The 12694-nt window shown below is 48.1% G+C and overlaps 1 long non-coding RNA gene across 1 annotated transcript; it reads right to left on the bottom strand.

Moving 5' to 3' along the window:
- Positions 1-9651: 9651 nt before the first annotated feature.
- Positions 9652-12492, bottom strand: LOC135244691 (uncharacterized). The gene is made up of 2 exons (XR_010327033.1): positions 10805-12492; positions 9652-10413 (listed from the first exon to the last, which is right to left on the bottom strand). It is a non-coding gene; the product is annotated as an uncharacterized LOC135244691 (long non-coding RNA).
- Between the last annotated feature and the right edge of the window lie 202 nt (positions 12493-12694).

The following is a 12694-nucleotide window of genomic DNA, read 5'->3' as shown; positions in this document are numbered from 1 at the left end:
CTACTACTACTACTACTGCTGCTGCTGCTGCTGCTGCAGCTGCTACTACTACTGCTACAACTACTACTACTACTACTACTACTGCTGCTGCTGCTGCTGCTGCTGCAACTACTACTACTACTGCTGCTGCTGCAGCTGCAGCTGCTACTACTACTGCTACTACTGCTGCTGCTGCAGCTACTACTACTACGCTGCGCTGCAGCTACTACTATTGCTGTTGCTGCTCCAGCTGCAGCTGCTACTACTACTGCTGCTGCTGCAGCTGCTACTACAACTGCTACTACTGCTGCTGCTGCAGCTACTACTACTACGGCTGCTGCTGCTGCTGCAGCTACTACTACTACTGCTGCTGCTGCTGCTGCTACTACTACTACTACTACTGCTGCTGCTGCTGCTGCTACTACAACTACTACTACTACTACTGCTGCTGCTACTACAACTACTACTACTACTGCTGCTGCTGCTGCTGCTGCTGCTGCTGCAACTACTACTACTACTACTTCTGCTACCACTAATAATAATAATTATAGATAAACAATTTTGCTCCTTAACTAATGACATTTTGAATTAATGTGCTAGTCTTCCTATCCTCAAGCAGTTTGGCTGCAACATCGTCAGCCCCATTCAGAAAACAAAGCATGTGCTGCCTGCCAGCCACCCTCTGCAGTCCCCCGACAGAGCTACAGAGCCACAGAAGCCACAGAAGTATTTCACCATTAAGCATGAGAAAGGGACGGACCCAGAGGACTCAGGGAAAGCCTATAGATAAGCCGATAGAATTTCAGTACAAATAATAAAACCGAACGCCAGATTGAGATTTAAGTCTCGGAACTGGTAACAGTATATTGCTCTTTGTCCGACTATTCAAAACGAAAGGAAGTAACCGTGAACTACTTTCAAAATGATCCCGCTGGTCCAGACATGGACTTATTGTTCTCAGGCAGACCGAGGGAGCAGGAGAAACGGCTGAAAACTGCCCCGACCGACGCGACACGCCCATCCCGAATCACACCACCATGCTGATTTGTTCTGACAAATTGCCTGTCAATCAAGTTTCCCCGCATGTAGGCATTGATGTAATTGACCCCTTCAGAAATCTGAAGCCAAAGGTGGCTGTCATGGCAACCAGGAACTATAAATGAACAAGCTTTACTGTCAGGCTCCGCACCCCCAACTCTGCTAGCAGCGGCGCTCCTTCCATTATAGCCAAGTGCCTTACCTGTGAGGGTCAGCCATTTTAAATTATAACTGCATCAGCTTGTGAAAAATGAGTTAAGTGGAACGATATGAGGATGCGATTACAGTTGTGTCCTATTTAACCTGGCTACCAGAGAGGTAGAGGAAATCCTACCATGTTGCTCTTCGCTCTTTCTCTCAGCACAGAACAGGCAGCAAACCTGGAAGGTTCAAACCTCAAAGTGAGGTAGTAGGAGATTAAATACATAAGATATGAATCTCCCTGGCGTGCAGGCATTTTCACTGAGCTCTGGAGAAATCTAACACCATCAGTGAAACACCCTGAGCTAAGCGTGATATTACGCACTGTACTCTCTTATCAGTCACTGGGATTTCTGCTGTGCTTTGATGTGGTTGCTCTTACTCATCCCAGACAGCAGGACAGTTATTATTGACTACATATAGAGCATTTTACCTTTTGGAATTTTTTTCTCACTGATTTCAGAGAAAGAAAAAAAATATTTTGTCAATTCCCATTTTAAGCAAAACAAGTTTTACCTTTTAAGAGCCATTCCAAAGAAATTGTTTTTAGATGTTTTTTGTACTGTTTTGTACTTCAATTTATTTGTCAAATTTTGGCAATTTCTTAAAAATATGAAACTTTCACAGACACCCTAGGTTTACAATTTCTGCTGCCTCACTCCCAGCTGAGTCTGGGATATTTTTCGGTTCCTTGTCTAATGAGGAGAAACAGGGAAATGTGTCAGCGTCAGAAGGCTGGGAGGTGAAGAGTCACTCCTGTGTGACAGAGAGGGCTCAACCAGCCAGGTGCAGCAGTTCATCCACTTCACTGCCTGTGAGAGAGACACGCTCCGAACTACGCTGACCTCGCTGGAAAACACACTCCGAACTACGCTGACCTCGCTGGAAAACACACTCCGAACTATGCTGACCTCGCTGGAAAACACACTCCAAACTTCGCTGACCTCGCTGGAAAACACACTCCGAACTACGCTGACCTCGCTGGAAAACACACTCCGAACTACGCTGACCTCGCTGGAAAACACACTCCGAACTACGCTGACCTCGCTGGAAAACACACTCCGAACTACGCTGACCTCGCTGGAAAACGCACTCCAGACTTCGCTTGAGAAACACACTCCGAACTACGCTGACCTCGCTGGAAAACACACTCCGAACTACGCTGACCACGCTGGAAAACACACTCCAAACTATGCTGATGGGAAAACACACTCCAAACTACGCTGACCCTGCTGGAAAACACAACTCCGAGACACACCACTACTGCCTGTGAAAACACACTCCGAACTACACTGACTCGCTGGAAAAACACTACTCCTGATTTAAAACCTGACTTGCTTGGAAACACACTCCAAACTTCGCTTGGGAAACACACTCCAAACTTCACTGACTGCCCTCAAAAACACACTCTGAACTTCGCTTGGGAAACACACTCCAAACTTCACTGACTGTCCTCAGAAACGCACTCCAGACTGTAGCTGAGACGCTGACTGGCTCCAGCTTGGGCAACCCAGGGGAAGACCACGTGCAGGGCTGAGTCAGGCCAAGCTGTCAGTGCACATCGCTTTCCCCTCCAGCCCCTTTGCCCTGATCTCCGGTGACTTCTGTCTGGAGCCAAGCTGTGAGGAAACCTACTCCAAGTGATCTGTCCGCTCTGTTTTATTTGGAAAGCACAAATACAGTGCTGTACAGCTGGTGCTGCAGTTTGTCTGCTTGCGTCCACATCCAAAGAAATGTCACCGCTAATGCAATGCAAATGTCAATGCAAATTGCTTTTTACTATGAAAGGAACCCTCCACCCACCTCCAACTGCCCAACTTCCTTCATCCTCCCAGCAGGGAAATCCCCTCCCTAACTCTCTGTGTGTGTGTACGTGTGTGTGAGTGTGTGTGTGTGTGTGTGCATGCGTGTGTGAGTGCTTCAGTGTGTGTGTGTCAGTGTGTGTGTGTGTGTGTATGAGTGAGTATGTGTGAGTATGTGTGTGTGTGCACGCGTGCATGCGCATGTGTGTGAGCGTATATGCGTGTGAGTGAGAGACCAGTGTTACTCTGAAACTGCAGTGGCTTTAGATAACTGTGAGAGACTGTGAGGGATGTCTGTGAGAGACAAGTGTTACTACTGGATGTTTACTGCCTCAGGAGAAGTGAATTAGCTGAGTAATAACAAAAGGTGACGTTTGGACCACACGCCTCCATATGACCCCCTTGAACTAACCGCTCCCCCCGCCTTCCCCCACCCAGGCCTCACGGCCCCTGTTGAAGGTCAGATGGTGAGTAGACGGCCTGGCGGGGGAACGGGGGGGGGAGGGGGGGAGGCTGCTCCCTGAGCATGCTCTGTGGGATGGAATGCTGTGTGATGGCAGCATGGCCGACGCCCCCATCTGCTGAAGCCCTGTGGCTCTTTTCCATTCAGTCTGGTGCACAGGCAGATGGGTTAACACCCCATACACACACACACACACACGCACATGCACACGCACACACACACACAGACGTACACACACTCACACACTCACACGCACACACACAGACTGCACCGTCAGAGCAGGCTAATGGAGAAGCCTGCAGCGAGCGTTCTGAGCTCAGACCATGGCCTGCATTTACTGCACTGGTGCATGCTGGGACAGGCGCAGAGGCTTTATTTTTGTAAATTATCCCGCGCACTTTCTTTCACTTTCTGTCCCTCCTCCCCACACGCTGGCCCGGGTACCTGGGAGGCGCCCGCCCGGCCACACTATAAACCTGACGCCCCGAAACGAAAACCCAGTGTCAGTCCAGTCCGGCCCCGTCAGCCAATCAGACCACAGCAGAGACGCGGAACAGACCGGAACAGGCCCCAGGCCTGCCGTCTGGTTTTCTCTTCTGCTTTTTCATTTCCCTGTGGTGCGTCTGTGCCGTCGTCATTCATGAGCCGCTGCTCACTCACTGCAATGCCGCTGCTCCGTTTAACAGTCACTACTGAAATCACTCTTCAAATACCACCTTCATACTGATCTGTAGTTACAGCAATAACTGGAACATTGTTTACATCTGAATCATTGGAGAGCTTAATGAATTACTAGTGCATCCAACTTTTTTTTATTACTCATATCATTTGCTAAATAACACACCTGTGCCACTTAATATGGAAATATGCCCGCCCATGTCATTTAAGTTATGCATCATAAATCAGCTGGCTGTACGTCTGGCATTTTATTTACATTGTACACAATCTGAAGAACGATGTATCCAAAGCAATACAGGTTAACGAGATGCATACCACTGATCCACGAGTAAAATGCTCAGCATATCGCTCTGCTTGAGCGGTACTTGTACGTGCACATCTCAGATCTAAGTGAAGAGATTGCACGGCGGCTGGTTCGCTCGTGGCACCGCCTGTTCCGTTTCTCTCCCTCTCCATTTCGCGGTGTGGACAGACACGCTTTTGGCTCTGGTTCCCGTCTATCCTGCCTGCGTGCCGGTCGAGACAGGATGTCCCCGCACCGCTGAACGTTCCCCAAACAACCCCGCCCAAAATTCCCGCCGAACTGGTGTCTGATTTGGCACATGCGGGTGAGAGAGGTAAGGCAGCGCTCCTAAAAACGCAGAGGTAAAAATCAGGTTCTCATTCTTTCACCGTAATGGACAAGTGCCATCACTCCGCCTCCAGCTGATGTGAGGTGAACAAAATGGCTGCCGCGCACCACCCGCGCAGGACCAATACCACCCCCACCGCTCGCTTTAGAGCACATTTGAGATTCCTGAGAGGAAGCTACGCGTACGCAACGCAGCCGTGTTTTGTTCTGGTTTGTTTTTTTTGCGCCGGTGTTCCGTGTTACCGGGTCGCACCACGGCGAGCGGCGCGGCTACGTTCAGCTCTCTCCCGCTCTGCAGCGCAGAGGAGGAAATCCATTACGCAGCACGGGAGACCCCCCCCGACCGCGCCGTGTCCGCGCCAGTTACGGCTCCCAATATGACTCTGCAGTTTCTGAATCGTTAAGCGCGTCTGTTTTCTAGCGCCCCGATGTACCCGACTGCGGCTTTCCCAAGACGCTTATGCCTTTGAGCCGTGGCCAAAAGCATTTTACAAAGATTACACCGTTTATTGGGAAAAAAAAGCCTACATATCTCAGCAGAGCATGAAATAAGCGAGTCGTTGAATAAAGTAAAAAAATAAAGATGGCGTTTTATATTGCTTAGGACAATAAATATACTGGGCAGTTTCATTATAATTTGAAACGGCTTAATTTTATGTTGCGGTTCTCATTAATACATTAAAATACATTGATATGGTTCCTAACCCATTTATCATCCGTATTCCCTTTAGATTTTTCATCTGGAGTTTGTCAGAAATGGAAATCCATAGGAAAATTGAAATATCTATTTCAGAAGCTGTGAATGGGATGTACCATCGACGTTTTAATGAAAAACATGGCTAAACCACTTTACAAGCCGGAGGGAGGCATGATGACTGGTTTACCCCACCCCCCTCCCCCATTGTGGATGGGAGTGACCATAATCTCAGAGGAACGCTAGTCCCCGCCTACAGAAGGTCAGGCAGATGAGGCCCCCTTGGCTCTGTAATATCACTGACCCCGCCCCCCCCCCACCCCAGAAAGGCCCCCGTGGCTGTGTAATATCACTAACCCCCCACCCCAGAATGGCCCTCTGGCTCTGTAATATCACTAAACCCCCCACCCCAGAATGGCCCCATTGGCTCTGTAATATCACTGACGCCCCCAGGAACACCCCGCACCCACCCTGCGCGTGTGAGCAGCTGTTCCCAGAGCTGTCTCCTGGGAGCATCGGGGTTTGATTGTGTAAACTCCAGCTGACATTCAAGGTCAGGCACATTCATGGATCATCACTTTTTAAAAATTTTTTATCTCACTTTACTCAAATTATACATCATAAACCCTAACTAATGATGTCATTGCACCTGTCATAACCAGCCACGACAGAACATCACAGTTTACATATTATTAGTATAGCAAATAAAGTATATTACAAACTTTACTCAACAGGTTTTTCAAACCATCGCTTGCATACATTGACAGTGTTACGGCAGTTTTTATAAGTTGAAATATGCTGTCATGACAGATGTTATGTCATGTTTATGAATGACTTAAGTGGAATTTATGGCCTATATTAGTAGTGGAAAAGCCATTGTTTTTTCGGTATTTTTCCTGAGGGAACTGCTGCTGCCAAACTTTAGAGAATTTCCTGGGAAAAAGCAGCACAGATAAAGGCGGAATTCTGTTTCTTGGCTCTCCTTCATAGAAGCAAAACCAGCACCTACTGTTAGGGCCGAGCAGAGAAGCATGGAGAGACACTTCCTTAGCGTACACACAGAGATGGGCTCTACCTGGTCATGTGACCCGATATGCAGTGCTATGACTGTGTGGCACAGTCACATCCACACGGAATGGAACGGGTACCTAACTATGACTGCAAGTAAATTACTGTGAGTCTGATGGGAATGAATTTCCAATTTACCAAACACAGTGAACTAAAACGTGATACCGCTCAGTATTCGACAAAATATAGCGAGAGAGAGAGAGAGAGACAGAAACAAGCTTTCCCAGCACCACAGATAAGTACCAGGTGATATCTCCAGATCAGAACATGATGCCCTGTACTGTAAGCACGCACTTTGGTGGGGCTGTGGGAAAGCGGGGCCTTGGGGGGAAGGAGGGGCTTCGGGGCTGGTTGTGCTGGGCAGACAGTTCACAGGCAAGCTGCAACCCCACACGCCCTCGTCACCAGTGATGTCACCCACGAGAGGCTTCCGTGGGTCCCACGGCCCCTGACCAATGAGCAGTCTCCACACCACATGGGTGGGCGGGGTCACAGGGAGTGCAGCGGGGCCATGCGAATCCCAAGGGGTCAGAAAGGGCAGGAAGTATTTTACATTTACATGGAACTGAAGCCCTTATCCAGAGCTTATGCAGCTTACATTCATGCGCATACAACCCATTTACACAGCTGGATATTTACTGAAATACAACTCAGGTTAAGTATCTTGTTCAAGAACACAAAGGCAGTGCCCCTCCTGGGAATCGAACCTGCAACCACGGAATTGAAAGCCCAGTTCCCTAATCGATACACTATACTTAGGGAGTACTCCTTCTTGGAGGGGTCTATAACTGTGTGATTCAGCACACAGCATACAGTGAGAAAACATCTAATCTTGATAAACTGAGAGAAAAAAGGGAGAAAGGAAAAATAATTTAATTTTATGGCTTATTTTATGCTTCCTTTATGCTGTTCTCAAGCCACTATACTACACTGTAAGCCTAAACCCCTCATACACACGCACAAACACACACACACAAACACATACAGATTTATATAGAGGCAGGCACACACAGGAGCTTGCATACTCACACATACAAAAAATGCTATTAACTGAATGTGCCTGAAAACTCTGAATTAGCAAAAATTGTGGAAAATGGAAGCTTTCTCTGTGGGTCCCTCTGGAGCACCAGTACAGAAAGCTACAAACCAAGGGGCGGAGCTACACACCGAGTGACAGCCTCTTCGAAGAGAAAAGTATCACAGATACACAGAAAAGAATTCCCTAGATAGAGGCATGGTCACAGACCTTGGTACAACATTTTCTTTTTTTAATTGCTTGTATTTGGGCTGAACTCAGATCGTGCCAAGCATGATAAAACAGTTTTCCATTAATCTTATCCCCTCCAGTGACAGGTTTCCTTCGGTCTGACCCTGAGGCATTCAACTTGAAGTTAATCAAAAAAGCAACCCTGCACCCCGCCTCCTCCCTCCCTCCCTCCCTCACCCCACTTCTCCAAGCCTGTTTGTTAAAATGCAGAGGATTACCAAAAAACGAGTCTGCAGAATCAATATTTGAGTTTTCCAGCCACACAAAATTGGGGCCACAGCCACTGTGAGATAAGAAAGAGAGGGATAGGCAGGGAGGGAGGGGAAAAAGAGGAAAATAAACAGAGGAGGAACTGCTGACTGCTATCGTTCAAAGGTCGTGGGGCCTGGGTCTGTCATCGAGGACAGGAGAGCAGCAGGGAAGGGGGAGGGGGGGCAGGGGGCGGGGGGGCAGGGTCTCTGCGTTCCCGCAGAAACGGAAAGGTCACAGTTCAAGCCAATGAATCAGACGTGCTGAGCAGAGCTCATTCCAGGCCAGGGCAGTCAGCTGATGTTGGCCGGGGTGGGGGGGGGGGTGAGCGTCAGTTTCAGCCCTCTTTGCCCCCTCTCCCCCCACCCCCCCCCTCGGCTGATTTATGAAAGCGGGGCGGCTGCCAGTTACCGCTACGCGGGGTCCACACGGCCCGGCCGGATGCCCCGCCCCCCCCTCGCTCGCTCGCGGGCTCTGTTTAATCTGCTCGTGCCCAGACGACAGCGTCGCGCTGCACAGTCGCCCCTGGCAACCCAGTTATATAAAGCCTGGCAACACGACAGCACTTTCATTGCTGCCGTTCTCTTGTCTGTCGCCCCCCTTTCTCCCTCTCAAAGCTATAAATGCATTACATTCATTAACCATTTTAAAGCATTGTTTGTGTCTGTGTTTATATTCACTGTTTGCAGTTTCGTTTCTGTTGATCGTTGAAATTTCCACCTGTTCACTTTTTCAGCAACGGAATGACCTCCGTGGTTAAGGAGTTTTATCAAAACAAAATGGGGATATGGTCTGTGTGGACTTGGATATGTTGATACTGTTGGGCTTCCTCACTTATATTCAGGGTTGCCATGGTGGGGGGGGGGGGTGTTAGGGCAATTTGAAGGGCCCCGACAGACAGGGGGCCTCAAAAATATTAAAACATAGGATTTCTGGGGTGCTGGGGCCCAAAGTGACACCTCGTCACTGGCACTGGGACTTCTGTACGCTTCCTCTGCACTAGTCAGCTGATTAGAGGACGGTCAGAGTGCCTACCTGGACCCACTACGCTAAAACCACTTTCACTGTAATAGCAATTGCACATGAACCATTTCTAAGTCTTTGGAACTACGGGAAATGGACACAGAATTAGAGCCAGACTGCAAACACAAGCTGTAGGTGGGCACTGCTGTAATTAACAAGACTTATGATGTCATCCTTCCTGGAATTCTTTTTTAAAATGCGGCCAAGGTCAAACCTGGTTACTATAGAAGCACATATGCTGATGACTGGTAAATACACAATATCCCCTCCCCTCTGTCCTCTGGGTCGCTATGGAGTAGTCAGACCGTCCATGCGGGTGCAGAGCATTATGTGGTGGCAGACACACAAACAGACAAGGCAACACTTGTTACCCAGGAAACCATTTAGAAAGAGTTCAAATGATGCCAAGTTGTGGCTGCCTACGCAATGGTGCAATTGTTCCGAAAATTTAACCTTCAAACATTTCACACAGCTACCAGCTGATATGTGGTAAAGAGCCAAAACATTTTTTTAATTCGTCAGATTAAATAATTATTCACTTTTTTGGAATACTGAAAATTGTATGTGAAATTGTTTATTTCCAAGTATTTGACAGGCCACTCTATCATAAGACTAACTTAACCTACGTAGCTACAATAGCTAGACTAACTTACCCTGCTTAGATAGCATAGCTATATAACTTGCCTTATGCATGTCAATGTCAGACTAGTTCATGAACTAAATAATGTAGTTAGCCAGCTGCATTTAAACAAATCTTGAATATTGTCAATCCCTTTCATTTAGGCATTATGTACTGCTTTTCACCAGAGATATTCAGCTGGTGCTCCTCTGAAGCATGCAGTGGCAATCTTGGTTTCTTATCACACTGTAGTTCACTGTCAGGCTCACACAGACACTAGTCAGAGGAAGGCGGTTCAACAGGAGCTTGTTGGCATCCAACCAATCAGCAGGGATCACTGATGCACCATGAGCTGATGTCATCCTGGCCAAGTGGAACTCCCCAGTCCCTGGCCACCGTCAGCACTGGCCTGCTTCTGATTCTGGCCTGGTTCAGTATTGAAGGACCTGTCCATCACTGACCTGGTTCTGATACAGTACTGAAGGGCATGTCCATCACTGGCCTGGTTCTGATTCAGTACTGAAGGGCCCGTCCATCACTGGCCTGGTTCTGATTCAGTACTGAAGGGCCCGTCCATCACTGGCCTGGTTCTGATTCAGTACTGAAGGGCCCGTCCATCACTGACCTGGTTCTGATTCAGTACTGAAGGGCCCGTCCATCACTGGCCAGTTGTAATGGATGTTTGGACGAAGCAGAAACTCCTGGAAGGGACAAAATAATGAAAACTGGATCTGACCGTCTGGGCAAGCTATAAATATATTCCACATTACTCCACTTTAGGGGAATTGGGTCACCATTAACACAAGTCCTAGCTGGCACATGCAGTAATGTTAGCGCCCTCGGTGTTATCCTGAACCAGGAGGAATGAAAGCCAGGAAGATCAGCGATGGACAGCTCCAAAAATAATGCGCTTCATCATTTACCCGGGGCGGCGATTTTATTATTATTTCTGCTTATTCTCAACGCGTTATTAATCTATCAGCGGTGACAGGTTAAACGGTGCGAACGGAGCGTTGGATTGAGGTGCTGAATGTGCTCTCTGTCTGCGGGGCGAGATCACTCTTCTGTCAGAGCACGCATTTGGCGGTTTACCTCGAGCCCCGAGGTGGCAGGTGGGGAATTCTTGGGCTGTGACATCAGGCCGTGATGTTTCTTTTTCTGATGACTCTTTTCGCAGCCGTCTCCGCGCGACCCGTGACGCATCTCTGTGAGAAAACGCGCTAGCCTCAGCGCGAACGCGGCTTACCGTTTATAAGCGCCTGAGCCACTCAGGAACAGGAAGCAAACGACAGTATTAGCACAGGTGTACCTTCAGCAGGACGAACAAAACCGTTCTTTTGGGGAAGGATGTTTTGTTGTTGCCAGTGCTGTTGCCATCTTGCCTTTTCATAAAACCAGCTATGGATAGCTGTAGTACTTACATGCTTCGGCGATGGCATGTTATATAATCCTCTAAATTATGGGTGTCAAATTCAGAGCTTCATTCAAATCATTTTTGCTTAGGTTTAATTGGTCAGAAGGCCAATTTAGCACTCCACACATTTACACAATGTCTTTCCAAAAAGAGACAATGGACAAACACTCCTTGAGAATACGGGATGCATGCAGGCATGATTTAGTGTTATTTGAAAAAATGCCGACTGTGTGAAATGATTGGGTTAATTAAGTAAAGACTGAAATTGGACCAAAGCCAGGCAATACTCAGCTCCAGTCAGGACCTGAGTTTGATAGCGATGCCGAAGAATTCTGCCCACGTGCACACACACACACACACACACAGACACACACGGACAGACAGACACACACACACACACACACACACACAGACACTACATGCTGAAGAGGTCTGCCATGTCCTGATACTCTCGGTCAAGGGCCTGCTAGTGATCTTCTCGGTACCACAGACGGCCCATTTCCTCCAGAGATCAGCTGGCACGCAGCGCGCTCTGTGCTCAGAGCAGCGTGTCGCTTGGTTACAGCACATGGTAACGTGTCAACTGTGACATCACCCCAGCTCCGCTCACCTTGCAACATCAAGGTGTTTCTCAAAATAGTTTGCAGAACAAAGTCATGTCACTTCGCTTCTTCGCTGAATATGGCAACGGTTAAAACTTAATGACTTCCTGACCTGGCAGAGGGAGCATGTTCTGACGCAGACGTGATCTCTTGCTAAAAAAAAAAAGTTCTTACGAAAAAACCTTAACATCAGAGGCCATATCAGGATATTTTAAAGTAGACTGTAGATAGTGAAGTGGTTCTGGCTCTTTTACAACCTTTTACATTTATTTCCAATAATGTCAAATCTGGGAGTATTCACAGCAATGTATACAGATCTGTGCTCCTTACTGCCTTCTACAGCGAATTAGCGAATGTCAGTGTCAAACAACTAGTGTGAAATGGCCTGCACTGTTTTGTGTGGAACTGCTAGTGCTCGGGTGGTTGCTGCACGCTTGTTTTTGAAGGTGTCTAGTATTCCTGAATGAGGCCATTTCAACTCAGCTGCATGTGCATGAATTATTCATATTTGCCAATGCACTGCGGGAGCCAATAATCAAAGCCCAGCACCCTTTCACATTCCATGCTGCTCTAGAGAGAACGCAGTGAGACCCACAGGGCTCTGCTTCTTCCCTCTTCCCACAGTGCACCTCTGTCCTCATATAAACCCCCTTATTCAGGCACGAGTACACACAGACATACACACACACCACATACACACACACGTATGCACGCACACACACACCACATACACACACACACCACAGACATGCACACACACCACATACACACGTATGCACGCACACACACACCACATAAACACACACACCACATACACACAGGTATGCACGCACACACACACCACATAAACACACACACCACATACACACACACACCACAGACATGCACACGTACACACGCACACACACACACCACATATACACACACACGTACGCACACACACACACCACATACACACACACACCA

The sequence above is a fragment of the Anguilla rostrata genome, chromosome 18, assembly GCF_018555375.3.
Source record: "Anguilla rostrata isolate EN2019 chromosome 18, ASM1855537v3, whole genome shotgun sequence".
In the NCBI taxonomy this organism is placed as follows: Eukaryota; Metazoa; Chordata; class Actinopteri; order Anguilliformes; family Anguillidae; genus Anguilla; species Anguilla rostrata.
The sequence above is the reverse complement of the archived record's forward strand: the minus strand, read 5'-3'. Positions and strand labels throughout refer to the sequence as shown.